General features: G+C 44.5%; 1 protein-coding gene across 2 annotated transcripts in view; it reads left to right on the top strand.

Annotated features, from left to right (window-relative positions):
* Positions 1 to 13,297, top strand: part of LOC126418505 (CD2 antigen cytoplasmic tail-binding protein 2 homolog) — a 90,969-nt gene that overhangs the window by 36,505 nt on the left and 41,167 nt on the right. The gene's annotated exons all lie outside the window — the stretch shown is intronic.

The following is a 13,297-nucleotide window of genomic DNA, read 5'->3' as shown; positions in this document are numbered from 1 at the left end:
TTCCTTGGTTGTTTAGTTGTTACTATGCGTTAAAGAAAGTACCATACTAGATTATCTCATTCTGGTTATTCTGACTAATTGTGACAACCAAAGTGGTGACCCAGACATGATTTGCCGTAAACGAATATATATATATATATATATATATATATATATATATATATATATATATATATATATATATATATAGGGAAACATTCCACGTAGGAAATATATATCTAAAAACAAAGATGATGTGACTTACCAAATGAAAGTGCTGGCAGGTCGACAGACACACAAACATACACACAAAATTCTAGCTTTCGCAACCAACGGTTGCCTCGTCAGGAAAGAGGGAAGGAGAGGGAAAGATGAAAGGATTTGGGTTTTAAGGGAGAGGGTAAGGAGTCATTCCAATCCCGGGAGCGGAAAGACTTACCTTAGGGGGAAAAAAGGACGGGTATACACTCGCACACACACACATATCCATCCACACATATACAGACACAAGCAGACATATTTAAAGACAAAGAGTTTGGGCAGAGATGTCAGTCGAGGCAGAAGTGCAGAGGCAAAGATGTTGTTGAATGACAGGTGAGGTATGAGTGGCGGCAACTTGAAATTAGCGGAGATTGAGGCCTGGTGGATAACGGGAAGAGAGGATATATTGAAGAGCAAGTTCCCATCTCCGGAGTTCGGATAGGTTGGTGTTAGTGGGAAGTATCCAGATAACCCGGACGGTGTAACACTGTGCCAAGATGTGCTGGCCGTGCACCAAGGCATGTTTAGCCACAGGGTGATCCTCATTACCAACAAACACTGTCTGCCTGTGTCCATTCATGCGAATGGACAGTTTGTTGCTGGTCATTCCCACATAGAATGCGTCACAGTGTAGGCAGGTCAGTTGGTAGATCACGTGGGTGCTTTCACACGTGGCTCTGCCTTTGATCGTGTACACCTTCCGGGTTACAGGACTGGAGTAGGTGGTGGTGGGAGGGTGCATGGGACAGGTTTTACACCGGGGGCGGTTACAAGGGTAGGAGCCAGAGGGTAGGGAAGGTGGTTTGGGGATTTCATAGGGATGAACTAAGAGGTTACGAAGGTTAGGTGGACGGCGGAAAGACACTCTTGGTGGAGTGGGGAGGATTTCATGAAGGATGGATCTCATTTCTGGGCAGGATTTTAGGAAGTCGTATCCCTGCTGGAGAGCCACATTCAGAATCTGATCCAGTCCCGGAAAGTATCCTGTCACAAGTGGGGCACTTTTGTGGTTCTTCTGTGGGAGGTTCTGGGTTTGAGAGGATGAGGAAGTTGCTCTGGTTATTTGCTTCTGTACCAGGTCGGGAGGGTAGTTGCGGGATGCGAAAGCTGTTGTCAGGTTGTTGGTGTAATGCTTCAGGGATTCCGGACTGGAGCAGATTCGTTTGCCACGAAGACCTAGGCTGTAGGGAAGGGACCGTTTGATGTGGAATGGGTGGCAGCTGTCGTAATGGAGGTACTGTTGCTTGTTGGTGGGTTTGATGTGGACGGACGTGTGAAGTTGGCCATTGGACAGGTGGAGGTCAACATCAAGGAAAGTGGCATGGGATTTGGAGTAGGACCAGGTGAATCTGATGGAACCAAAGCAGTTGAGGTTGGAGAGGAAATTCTGGAGTTCTTCTTCACTGTGAGTCCAGATCATGAAGATGTCATCAATAAATCTGTACCAAACTTTGGGTTGGCAGGCCTGGGTAACCAAGAAGGCTTCCTCTAAGCGACCCATGAATAGGTTGGCGTATGAAGGGGCCATCCTGGTACCCATGGCTGTTCCCTTTAATTGCTGGTATGTCTGGCCTTCAAAAGTGAAGAAGTTGTGGGTCAGGATGAAGCTGGCTAAGGTAATGAGGAAAGAGGTTTTAGGTAGGGTGGCAGGTGATCGGCGTGAAAGGAAGTGCTCCATCGCAGCGAGGCCCTGGACGTGCGGGATATTTGTGTATAAGGAAGTGGCATCAATGGTTACAAGGATGGTTTCTGGGGGTAACGGATTGGGTAAGGATTCCAGGCGTTCGAGAAAGTGGTTGGTGTCTTTGATGAAGGGTGGGAGACTGCACGTAATGGGTTGAAGGTGTTGATCTACGTAGGCAGAGATACGTTCTGTGGGGGCTAGGTAACCAGCTACAATGGGACGGCCAGGATGATTGGGTTTGTGAATTTTAGGAAGAAGGTAGAAGGTAGGGGTGCGGGGTGTCGGTGGGGTCAGGAGGTTGATGGAGTCAGGTGAAAGGTTTTGTAGGGGGCCTAAGGTTCTGAGGATTCCCTGAAGCTCCGCCTGGACATCAGGAATGGGATTACCTTGGCAAACTTTGTATGTGGGGTTGTCTGAAAGCTGACGCAGTCCCTCAGCCACATACTCCCGACGATCAAGTACCACGGTCGTGGAACCCTTGTCCGCCGGAAGAATGATGATGGACCGGTCAGCCTTCAGATCACGGATAGCCTGGGCTTCAGCAGTGGTGATGTTGGGAGTAGGATTAAGGTTTTTTAAGAAGGATTGAGAGGCAAGGCTGGAAGTCAGAAATTCCTGGAACCACTTTCTCGAACGCCTGGAATCCTTACCCAATCCGTTACCCCCAGAAACCATCCTTGTAACCATTGATGCCACTTCCTTATACACAAATATCCCGCACGTCCAGGGCCTCGCTGCGATGGAGCACTTCCTTTCACGCCGATCACCTGCCACCCTACCTAAAACCTCTTTCCTCATTACCTTAGCCAGCTTCATCCTGACCCACAACTTCTTCACTTTTGAAGGCCAGACATACCAGCAATTAAAGGGAACAGCCATGGGTACCAGGATGGCCCCTTCATACGCCAACCTATTCATGGGTCGCTTAGAGGAAGCCTTCTTGGTTACCCAGGCCTGCCAACCCAAAGTTTGGTACAGATTTATTGATGACATCTTCATGATCTGGACTCACAGTGAAGAAGAACTCCAGAATTTCCTCTCCAACCTCAACTCCTTTGGTTCCATCAGATTCACCTGGTCCTACTCCAAATCCCATGCCACTTTCCTTGATGTTGACCTCCACCTGTCCAATGGCCAACTTCACACGTCCGTCCACATCAAACCCACCAACAAGCAACAGTACCTCCATTACGACAGCTGCCACCCATTCCACATCAAACGGTCCCTTCCCTACAGCCTAGGTCTTCGTGGCAAACGAATCTGCTCCAGTCCGGAATCCCTGAAGCATTACACCAACAACCTGACAACAGCTTTCGCATCCCGCAACTACCCTCCCGACCTGGTACAGAAGCAAATAACCAGAGCAACTTCCTCATCCTCTCAAACCCAGAACCTCCCACAGAAGAACCACAAAAGTGCCCCACTTGTGACAGGATACTTTCCGGGACTGGATCAGATTCTGAATGTGGCTCTCCAGCAGGGATACGACTTCCTAAAATCCTGCCCAGAAATGAGATCCATCCTTCATGAAATCCTCCCCACTCCACCAAGAGTGTCTTTCCGCCGTCCACCTAACCTTCGTAACCTCTTAGTTCATCCCTATGAAATCCCCAAACCACCTTCCCTACCCTCTGGCTCCTACCCTTGTAACCGCCCCCGGTGTAAAACCTGTCCCATGCACCCTCCCACCACCACCTACTCCAGTCCTGTAACCCGGAAGGTGTACACGATCAAAGGCAGAGCCACGTGTGAAAGCACCCACGTGATCTACCAACTGACCTGCCTACACTGTGACGCATTCTATGTGGGAATGACCAGCAACAAACTGTCCATTCGCATGAATGGACACAGGCAGACAATGTTTGTTGGTAATGAGGATCACCCTGTGGCTAAACATGCCTTGGTGCACGGCCAGCACATCTTGGCACAGTGTTACACCGTCCGGGTTATCTGGATACTTCCCACTAACACCAACCTATCCGAACTCCGGAGATGGGAACTTGCTCTTCAATATATCCTCTCTTCCCGTTATACACCAGGCCTCAATCTCCGCTAATTTCAAGTTGCCGCCACTCATACCTCACCTGTCATTCAACAACATCTTTGCCTCTGCACTTCTGCCTCGACTGACATCTCTGCCCAAACTCTTTGTCTTTAAATATGTCTGCTTGTGTCTGTATATGTGTGGATGGATATGTGTGTGTGTGCGAGTGTATACCCGTCCTTTTTTCCCCCTAAGGTAAGTCTTTCCGCTCCCGGGATTGGAATGACTCCTTACCCTCTCCCTTAAAACCCAAATCCTTTCATCTTTCCCTCTCCTTCCCTCTTTCCTGACGAGGCAACCGTTGGTTGCGAAAGCTAGAATTTTGTGTGTATGTTTGTGTGTCTGTCGACCTGCCAGCACTTTCATTTGGTAAGTCACATCATCTTTGTTTTTAGATATATATATATATATATATATATATATATATGTCTAAAAAGAAAGATGATGAAACTTACCAAACAAAAGCGCTGGCAGGTCGATAGACACACAAACAAACACAAACATACACACAAAATTCTAGCTTTCGCAACCAATGGTTGCCTCGTCAGGAAAGAGGGAAGGAGAAGGAAAGACAAAAGGATATGGGTTTTAAGGGAGAGGGTAAGGAGTCATTCCAATCCCGGGAGCGGAAAGACTTACCTTAGGGGGAAAAAAGGACAGGTATACACTCGCACACACACACATATCCATCCACACATGTGTGTGGATGGATATGTGTGTGTGTGCGAGTGTATACCTGTCCTTTTTTCCCCCTAAGGTAAGTCTTTCCGCTCCCGGGATTGGAATGACTCCTTACCCTCTCCCTTAAAACCCATATCCTTTTGTCTTTCCTTCTCCTTCCCTCTTTCCTGACGAGGCAACCATTGGTTGCGAAAGCTAGAATTTTGTGTGTATGTTTGTGTTTGTTTGTGTGTCTATCGACCTGCCAGCGCTTTTGTTTGGTAAGTTTCATCATCTTTCTTTTTAGACATATTTTTCCCACGTGGAATGTTTCCCTCATATATATATATATATATATATATATATATATATATATATATATATATATTTTTTGCCTCTTTTTTTCCCCTTTTCTTTTTTGGATGTTCTGTAGTTGCACACATACAAGTTGAATAGGCTAATTGCCATATTTAGCAACTGTAATAAAAGACTTCTATTACAGTTGCTAAAAAACGGCACAATTTACCTATTCAACCTATATATTTTTTCTCCAAGAGAATGAATGAATGATGCATTGCACAAACAACTGCAATAATAGTCAAAGTGGAACTTATTCGTCAAGCTGAAAGTTCGATGAATCATCTGGGGCATGTCAAGCTTCCGCCATTGTGGACTGACTGCCCAACAACTGGGTTTATGCATGTTGAGCATCTCTTCCAACAGCATGGCGTACTTACAAACAAAAATAAGTGCATCATCACGATGAGACATTTAGAAGGCACCGTGATAGAGGAAATAGATGATGTCGTATTGCAGCATTGACACACAGCATCAAAGGAGGCACTCATGCAATGATATACGTTGTTGCCGGAACTCAGACTACAGAAGCCTTTAACGATGAACCAGTGAGCAACCGATCTCCGTTTCAAGTGATGTGGGCCTTACATGCATTTGCAGGGCCAGATTTGTTACCTGAACAGTCATTGTGCATGCTTCAGCTATGCAAGTTGACTGTGAACATTCACTCATCAATAGTCACATATCAAAGTTTGTTGTTATGAGAGCTAGCGGAGAAGGCAGATGTCATAGTGAGTAGCCTGATGGAAGTTTCCCCATCCGCCACTATCAGAAACAAAAGTAATAATGATCGAGGAAGAGGCACAGAATTGACACAAGCCATCAGCAAGTCATGCGGACAGCATACAGAGGAGCCGATGCAAAAACAAAGAGTAGAACAGTTGGAGGAACAAATGGCACTCATGAATCTAAAATTATTGGAATAGCGGTACAAGGTACAATGCCATTATGAGCACACACTCGAGAAGCGGACCGTGCACAAGAAAGATGAGCAACGCACATCCGAGATGGCTATGGATCAATATTGTTGGTATCAAAGGCATTTTGGGGAAGTCTCAGATTACTGTACTACAAACTGTAGTTCCCCAAACGCCATGGGCGTATGTTAAATGATGCCAATGTCAGACACCAGCAGGTTGGGCGTCCACAGAAGAAGGTGCAGAGACTGTTGACAAATGCAGCATTGACGCAGGGGTAAATCACAGACATTATTTGTAAACGACCACATTTCCAGCAAGAATTTTTTGGTGGATTCTGGTTCCGATGTGGATGTCTGTCTAAAAGTACTAAATGTCGGGCCTCTCATATGACGCAATATGGACACACAACAGTAAATGAGACGGCCATCAAAACCTGTGGAGAATAGAGATAGATACTGGACTTCAGCTTTTCATTCAAGCCCACGTGGACATTCTTTGTTGCAAATGTCACTGACCCCATACTTTGTCACATTTTGACCTGTTGCCAGATCTAGTCAACAGGTGGTTAATTATGAGTACACTGAATCGCAGTTCAGATCCAGCAAACATGTTGACACAATATGATGTCTGACAGATTGAAAGCTTTTTGCATACTGCAGCATATGCGGATGAGCACTTTGATGGGATAATACAAGAGTTCCCATCACTCGCCTGCAAATTCACTACCAAGAGGGGATTCAGACAGTCAGCAAGGCACTACATCCGCATGACGCCAGACCAGCCCATTGCAGATATTCCAAGGAGACATCCGCCAGACAAATTAACGGTGGCACAGGCCGGGTTTGAAGAGCTCCGAAAGCAGATAGAAAGTAGGTAGATCAGACAGGCCTTGAATATCTCCCTTATACATGATGGGAAAGAAAGATGGAGCATGACGATTGTGCAGATACTATAGAGCACTCAGTATGTGGACAATACCTGGTTCTTGCCTGGTGCAAAACATAACAGACTTTTAACAGTGCTGTCGCCCAAGATCAGTTGTTTAGTGTAGTTGACTGTACAAAGGCCTATTTGCAAATTCTGATATCAGCTGGTGATATACCAAAAATCAAAGTAAAAAACATTTCAACCTTGTTCAGTACAGGTTTTTCCCTTTTGGGTTGAGAAACGCTGCACAAACATGGCAGCATTTTATACACAAAGTATTAAAGGGACTGCCATTTCTCTACTGTTACGTGGATGATATTATCACATTTGCGTCAACAGCCAAAGAACATGCGTTCCCTTTGTGGCAGCTTTTTCAGCCTCTGCAAGAATTTGGCATAATAGTTAATCCTGATAAGTGTGTATTCAGAAATGAGAAGTGCACTTCCTAGGGTACGTCATCTCTTCAGCTGGGATGGCACTGCTGCCGGTATGGGTCAAGGCAGTAAAGAATATGCCCCTACCGACAACTTATAAGGAATTACATCGATTTTTAGGGATGGTAAAATTCTATTGATGACACGTTCTGGGGCTGGCAAGATAGCAGAAATTGTTTACCATGTTGCTTGCAGGCAAACACATGGCTGGCATTGGAAAGTATCTTGCTTGCCGGCAAGTGAAGTTTCTCACAATCGAGCATTGTATGGCGCAAGTGGCACAATTGGCTCATCCATGAATTAACACTCCATTGGCCATCATGGTTCATGGTGTCGGTTTCTGTAGTCATGTCCTAGTTCATGAACCACGGGCAACGTATGAGTGGCCAAGTAAGTGGTGCCGACAGTCGGGATACCAGTTACTTTGGAATAAGGCTGGGCATCTCTGACATATTCTGAGTAGTGGTCACCTTTGTGCTCATACGGCAAAGACTACCAAATCCACCGGTTAGTCCCTCAACCGTTAGGGTTAAAACCCAATGGGACTCGGGGCAAGTAAGACTAGCAACCTGCTTCCCTGGTACTTTAAATATGATGCTGGCAACAATCAGAGCAAAATGCCTTGGACCTTTGGAGGTGACGGAGTCCCACCTCTAACTGACAAACCAAGGACTCCTAAGATACGACTTGGCAAACAAATGGTAATGAGATGGGGAGCTATTAATATCAATGGGGGCTACTCTGGGAAGAAGGTACAGCTGGCAGAGGCTGCAAGTTAGATGGGGCTGGACGTTTTAGCTGTTAGTGACATTCGGGTAAGGGGTGAGAAAGAAGAGGAAGTGGGAGAATACAAGGTCTACCTGTCAGGAGTCAAAGCAGGAATAGCACAATGGGGTGTAGGGCTTTACATCAGGAAAGAAATGGAACCCAGCGTAGTTGCAATAAGGTATGTAAACGAACGACTGATGTGGATAGATTTGACAGTGCCTAGTAAGAAAATTAGGATTGTGTCAGTATATTCGCATTGTGAAGGGACAGATCAAGATAAGATGGATAGTTTTTATGAGGCACTCAGTGATGTAGTTGTTAGAGTAAAGGACAAAGACAGTGTTCTGCTCATGGGTGATTTTAACGCCAGGATTGGAAATCAAACAGAAGGGTATGAAAAGGTTATGGGTAAATTTGGAGAGGATATGGAGGCCAACAGGAACGGGGAACAACTCTTGGATTTCTGTGCCAGTATGGGCTTAGTAATCACTAACTCCTTTTTTTAAACATAAGAACATTCACCGGTATACTTGGGAAGGTAGGGGAACCAGATCTGTCATTGACTATATAATAACAGATCAGGAATTCAGGAAGGCTGAGAGGGACACACGTGTATTCAGGGGATTCTTTGATGACACTGATCATTATTTAATCTGCAGTGAAATTGGGATTGTGAGGCCGAAAGTGCAGGAGGTCAGGGCCATATGTAGGAGGATAAGAGTGGAGAAACTTCAGGATAAGGAAATCAGGCACAAGTACATAACAGCGATCTCAGAAAGGTACCAGTTAGTTGAATGTAGTCAATTACAGTCATTGGAAAAGGAATGGACAAGATACAGGGACACAGTACTTGTCTTGGAACAGTAGTGTGTAAAAGTAGGATGAAGTAAACAGCTTGGTGGAATGACACAGTCAAGGGAGCCTGTAAAAGGAAAAAGAAGGCGTATCAAAAATGGCTACATACTAGAACTCGGGTAGACAGAGAAAGTTATGTTGAAGAAAGAAACAAAACCAAACAGATAATTGCAGCATCCAAGAAGAAATCTTGGGAAGATTTTGGAAACAGGTTGGAGACTATGGGTCAAGCTGCTGGAAAACCATTCTGGAGTGTAATTAGCAGTCTTCGAAAGGGAGATAAGAAGGAAATGACAAGTATTTTGGACAGGTCAGGAAAACTGCTGGTGAATCCTGTGGATGCCTTGGGCAGATGGAGGGAATATTTTGAAGAGTTGCTCAATGTAGATGAAAATACGATCAGTAACGTTTCAGATTTCGAGGTAGAATGGGATAGGAATGATGGTGGAAATAGGATCACATTTGAGGAAGTGGAGAAAATGGTCAACAGATTGCAGTGCTATAAAGCAGCTGGGGTGGATGAAATTGAGTCGAAACTCATCAAATACAGTGGAATGTCAGGTCTTAAATGGCTACACAGGATAATTGAAATGGCCTGGGAGTCGGGACAGGTTCCATCAGACTGGACAAAAGCAGTAATCACACCAATCTTTAAACATGGAAACAGAAAAGATTGTAACAACTACAGAGGTATCTCTTTAGTCAGCGTTGTGGGTAAAATATTCTCAGGCATTGTTGAAAGAAAAGTGCGAGTATTAGTTGAGGACCAATTGGATGAAAATCAGTGTGGGTTTAGGCCTCTTAGAGGTTGTCAGGACCAGATCTTTAGCTTACGGCAAATAATGGAGAAGTGTTATGAGTGGAACAGGGAATTGTATCTTTGCTTTATAGATCTAGAAAAGGCATATGACCGGGTTTCTAGGAGGAAGTTATTGTCTGTTCTACGAGATTATGGAATAGGAGGCAAACTTTTGCAAGCAATTAAAGGTCTTTACATGGATAGTCAGGCAGCAGTTAGAGATGACTGTAAATTGAGTTCATGGTTCAGAGTAGTTTCAGGGGTAAGACAAGGCTGCAACCTGTCTCCACTGTTGTTCATATTATTTATGGATCATATGTTGAAAACAATAGACTGGCTGGGTGAGATTAAGATATGTGAACACAAAATAAGCAGTCTTGCATATGCGGATGACGTAGTTGTGATGGCAGATTCAATTGAAAGTTTGCAAAGTAATATTTCAGAGCTAGATCAGAAATGTAAGGACTATGGTATGAAGATTAGCATCTCCAAAACGAAAGTAATGTCAGTGGGAAAGAAATATAAACGGATTGAGTGCCAAATAGGAGGAACAAAGTTAGAACAGGTGGACGGTTTCAGGTACTTAGGATGCATATTCTCATGAAAAAAAAAAAAAAAAAAAAAACCCTCGTACAACCGATTTGCATCTTTCCAGCAAGGATTGTAGCGGGTTGTCTATCTTGGATTTGTGCTAGTCTACAAGCAGTACCTTGGGTGGAGAGCAGTGAGATGATACAGTTCTAAATGACTTATGCACCAGGGAACTTATATCTACAGAAGGACTGGAGACTTTGAGCATGCTCATGGCTCGAGTGCTGTCGCAGCAAAGTTTGTCGACAAGCTTTTACACCAATTACACTGTTACCAACACCATTGATCAGATTTTCCCACATACACATGGCTATTGGTATCTGATTAGTTATAGATCAGGTCTTGATATGCCAGAGGCTACTTCTGTACCAGACATCTCAGGGGAGACACTGGGGAAGGCGTTAGTGACTGGACGGTTTTGAGATTTGGTATTTCTCACTCAGTTACAACGGATCATGGACATCAGTTTGAATCATATCTTTTTGCAGAAATGCTACAGCTATGTGATTGCAACCATCTGCGCACTACTAGCTGTCACCTGGAGAGTAATGGGATGGTGGAAAGTCTGCACTGATGTTTTCTTCATCTACATGTTGGAGGCACTACCGCTGGTATTGCTGGTTGTGCACATACAATCAATGGTTATTTACAGTGCTCGGCAGCTCAAATTGTCCACGGGGAGCAGTTGAGAATGCTGGGGAAGCTCATAAGCCTGCCAACAGTTCAGACCTCAACACCAGAATTAACAAATGGCAGCTCAGCACATACATGAGATGTTTGCGTGCAAACGCACAAGTCGGACACGGATAAAGATGGATTTTCATTCCCATGGATATACATACTGCATCACACACCAATCTCTGAGATGATACAGTTCGCCTGCCATTACACCAACCATATACTGGGACTACAAGGTACTTTTGAGGGACACAAACACTTCAAGTTGACCAGGACAGTCGACACGACAAGTCTGTGTAGACCAATTGAAGCTGTCGTATCTAGCATGGAGGAACTGCCACAACACCGATTCATCAATTCAACGCTGACACAAGACAATCCGACAGCACCGAGTGACGCAGAGGGTTTCGCATTGACTCCAGAAGTGTTACCATGCCAGAACCCCTTTGGGCTGTTGTTACGAGGGTTGGACACCAAATCAAGCACCAGTACCCCAACATCATTCCTGGGGCACTGGGCTTTGAAAAATGGGGGGGGGGGGTCAGCTGGTGTGACGACATTGGTGTTTCACCACAAAGTAGCTATCAAAGAAGTGATAGTAGTACATTACAGTGTCAAGGAACTTGTATATTTGATGAACAGCTTTTGTTGTTTATTCCTTGGTTTTTCAGTTGTTACTGGTTGCGTAAATACAGTAGCATACTAGATTATCCCATTTCTCGTTATTCTGGCTAATTGTAATTGGAAGACAGTAATCACCTAACGTTTTTAAATTGTTTACTGCTCTTCTTACAGAACTGGCTTTTTGTTCCTTTGAACAAATCTTATACGCAAACACAAATTTTTTTTGCCTTCTGTTTCATTCTGTTTTCTTAGCGCTGCACGCAGTTTCAAGGTGTATATGCCGAGGGATAACTGGGAAATCTGGGGAAAACCTGGGAATTTTTTAGTATTCTGGGAACTTTTGTATTGTTTTAGTTTTCAGTTAATTTTTTGTAGTTTTGACTGGTAAGAACAGACACTCTAACAAAAAATTTTACTTTAGCCCACTACAAATGAGAAAATAACACCAAAATAAAACTTAAGTTGCAAAGAGGATGCACCATTTATAACAACAAAATACAGTGCACAAACAAGTGTCTGCCGACAACAAAATGTGTCAAAGGCATTAGGACGAAGACTATGCAGCCACTTTGAAAACTTTCGGGCCCAGAAGACCAACCATTATTTAAAATTTTATTGCCGCATTTGTGTTTGATAAACTGAGGTGACAAAAGTCATGGGATACCTCCTAATATTGTATTGGATTCACTTTTGCCTGGCATAGTGCAGCAGCTCGATGTGTCGTGGACTCAACAAGTTGTTGCAAGTGCCATGCAGAAATATTGAGCTATGTTGCCTCTGTAGCCGTCCATAAGTGTGAAAGTGTTGCCAGTGCAGGAACCGACCTCTCGATTATGTCCCATAAATGATCGATGGAATTCATGTTGGGTCATATGGGTGGCCACATCATTTGCTCGAACTGTCCAGAATGTTCTTCAAACCATTCACGAACAGTTGTAGCCTTGTGACATGATATCAGGAAACGTAGCTGCAAATGGTTCCAAGTAGCCGAACACAACCATTTCCTGTTAATGATTGGTTCAGTTGGACCTGTGGCCTCAATCCATATCACGTAAACACAGCCCACACCATTATGGAACCAGCACCAGCTTGCACAGTGCATTGTTGACGAATTGGATTCATGGCTTTGTGGGCATCTGTGCCACACTCGAACCCTGCCGTCAGCTCTCACCAATGGAAATCAGGACTCATCTGACCATATCACAGCTTTTCTGTCTTCTAGGGTCCCTACCGACATGGTCATGAGCCCGGGAGAGGTGCTGCAGACAATGTTGTGCTGATAGCAAAGCCACTTGCATCGGTTGTATGCTGCCATAGCCCATTAGCACTGAATTTCGCCACACTATCCTAACTGATATGTTTGTCATTTGTCCCACATTGATTTCTGTAGTTATTTCATGCAGTGTTACTTGTCTGTTAGCACTGACAATTCTGCACAAATGCCACTGCTCTCAGTCGTTAAGTGAAGGCCTTTGGCTACTACATTGTCCATTGTGAGAGGCAATCCCTGAAATTCGGTGTCCTCTGTGCACTCTTGACTCTGTGGATCTCGGAACATTGAGTTCTGTAAAGATTTCCGAAATGGAATGTCCCATGTGTCCAGCTCCAAGTACCATTCTCTGTTCAAAGTCTGTTGGTTCCCATCATGTGGCCATAATCACTTTGGAAACTTTTTCACATCCATTACCTGAGAGTAAAAATGACATCTTGCCGGTA

Source organism: Schistocerca serialis, chromosome 9, assembly GCF_023864345.2.
Source record: "Schistocerca serialis cubense isolate TAMUIC-IGC-003099 chromosome 9, iqSchSeri2.2, whole genome shotgun sequence".
NCBI classification, from domain to species: Eukaryota; Metazoa; Arthropoda; class Insecta; order Orthoptera; family Acrididae; genus Schistocerca; species Schistocerca serialis.
Note: the sequence above shows the minus strand (reverse complement) of the source record. Positions and strands in the feature narration are given on the sequence as shown.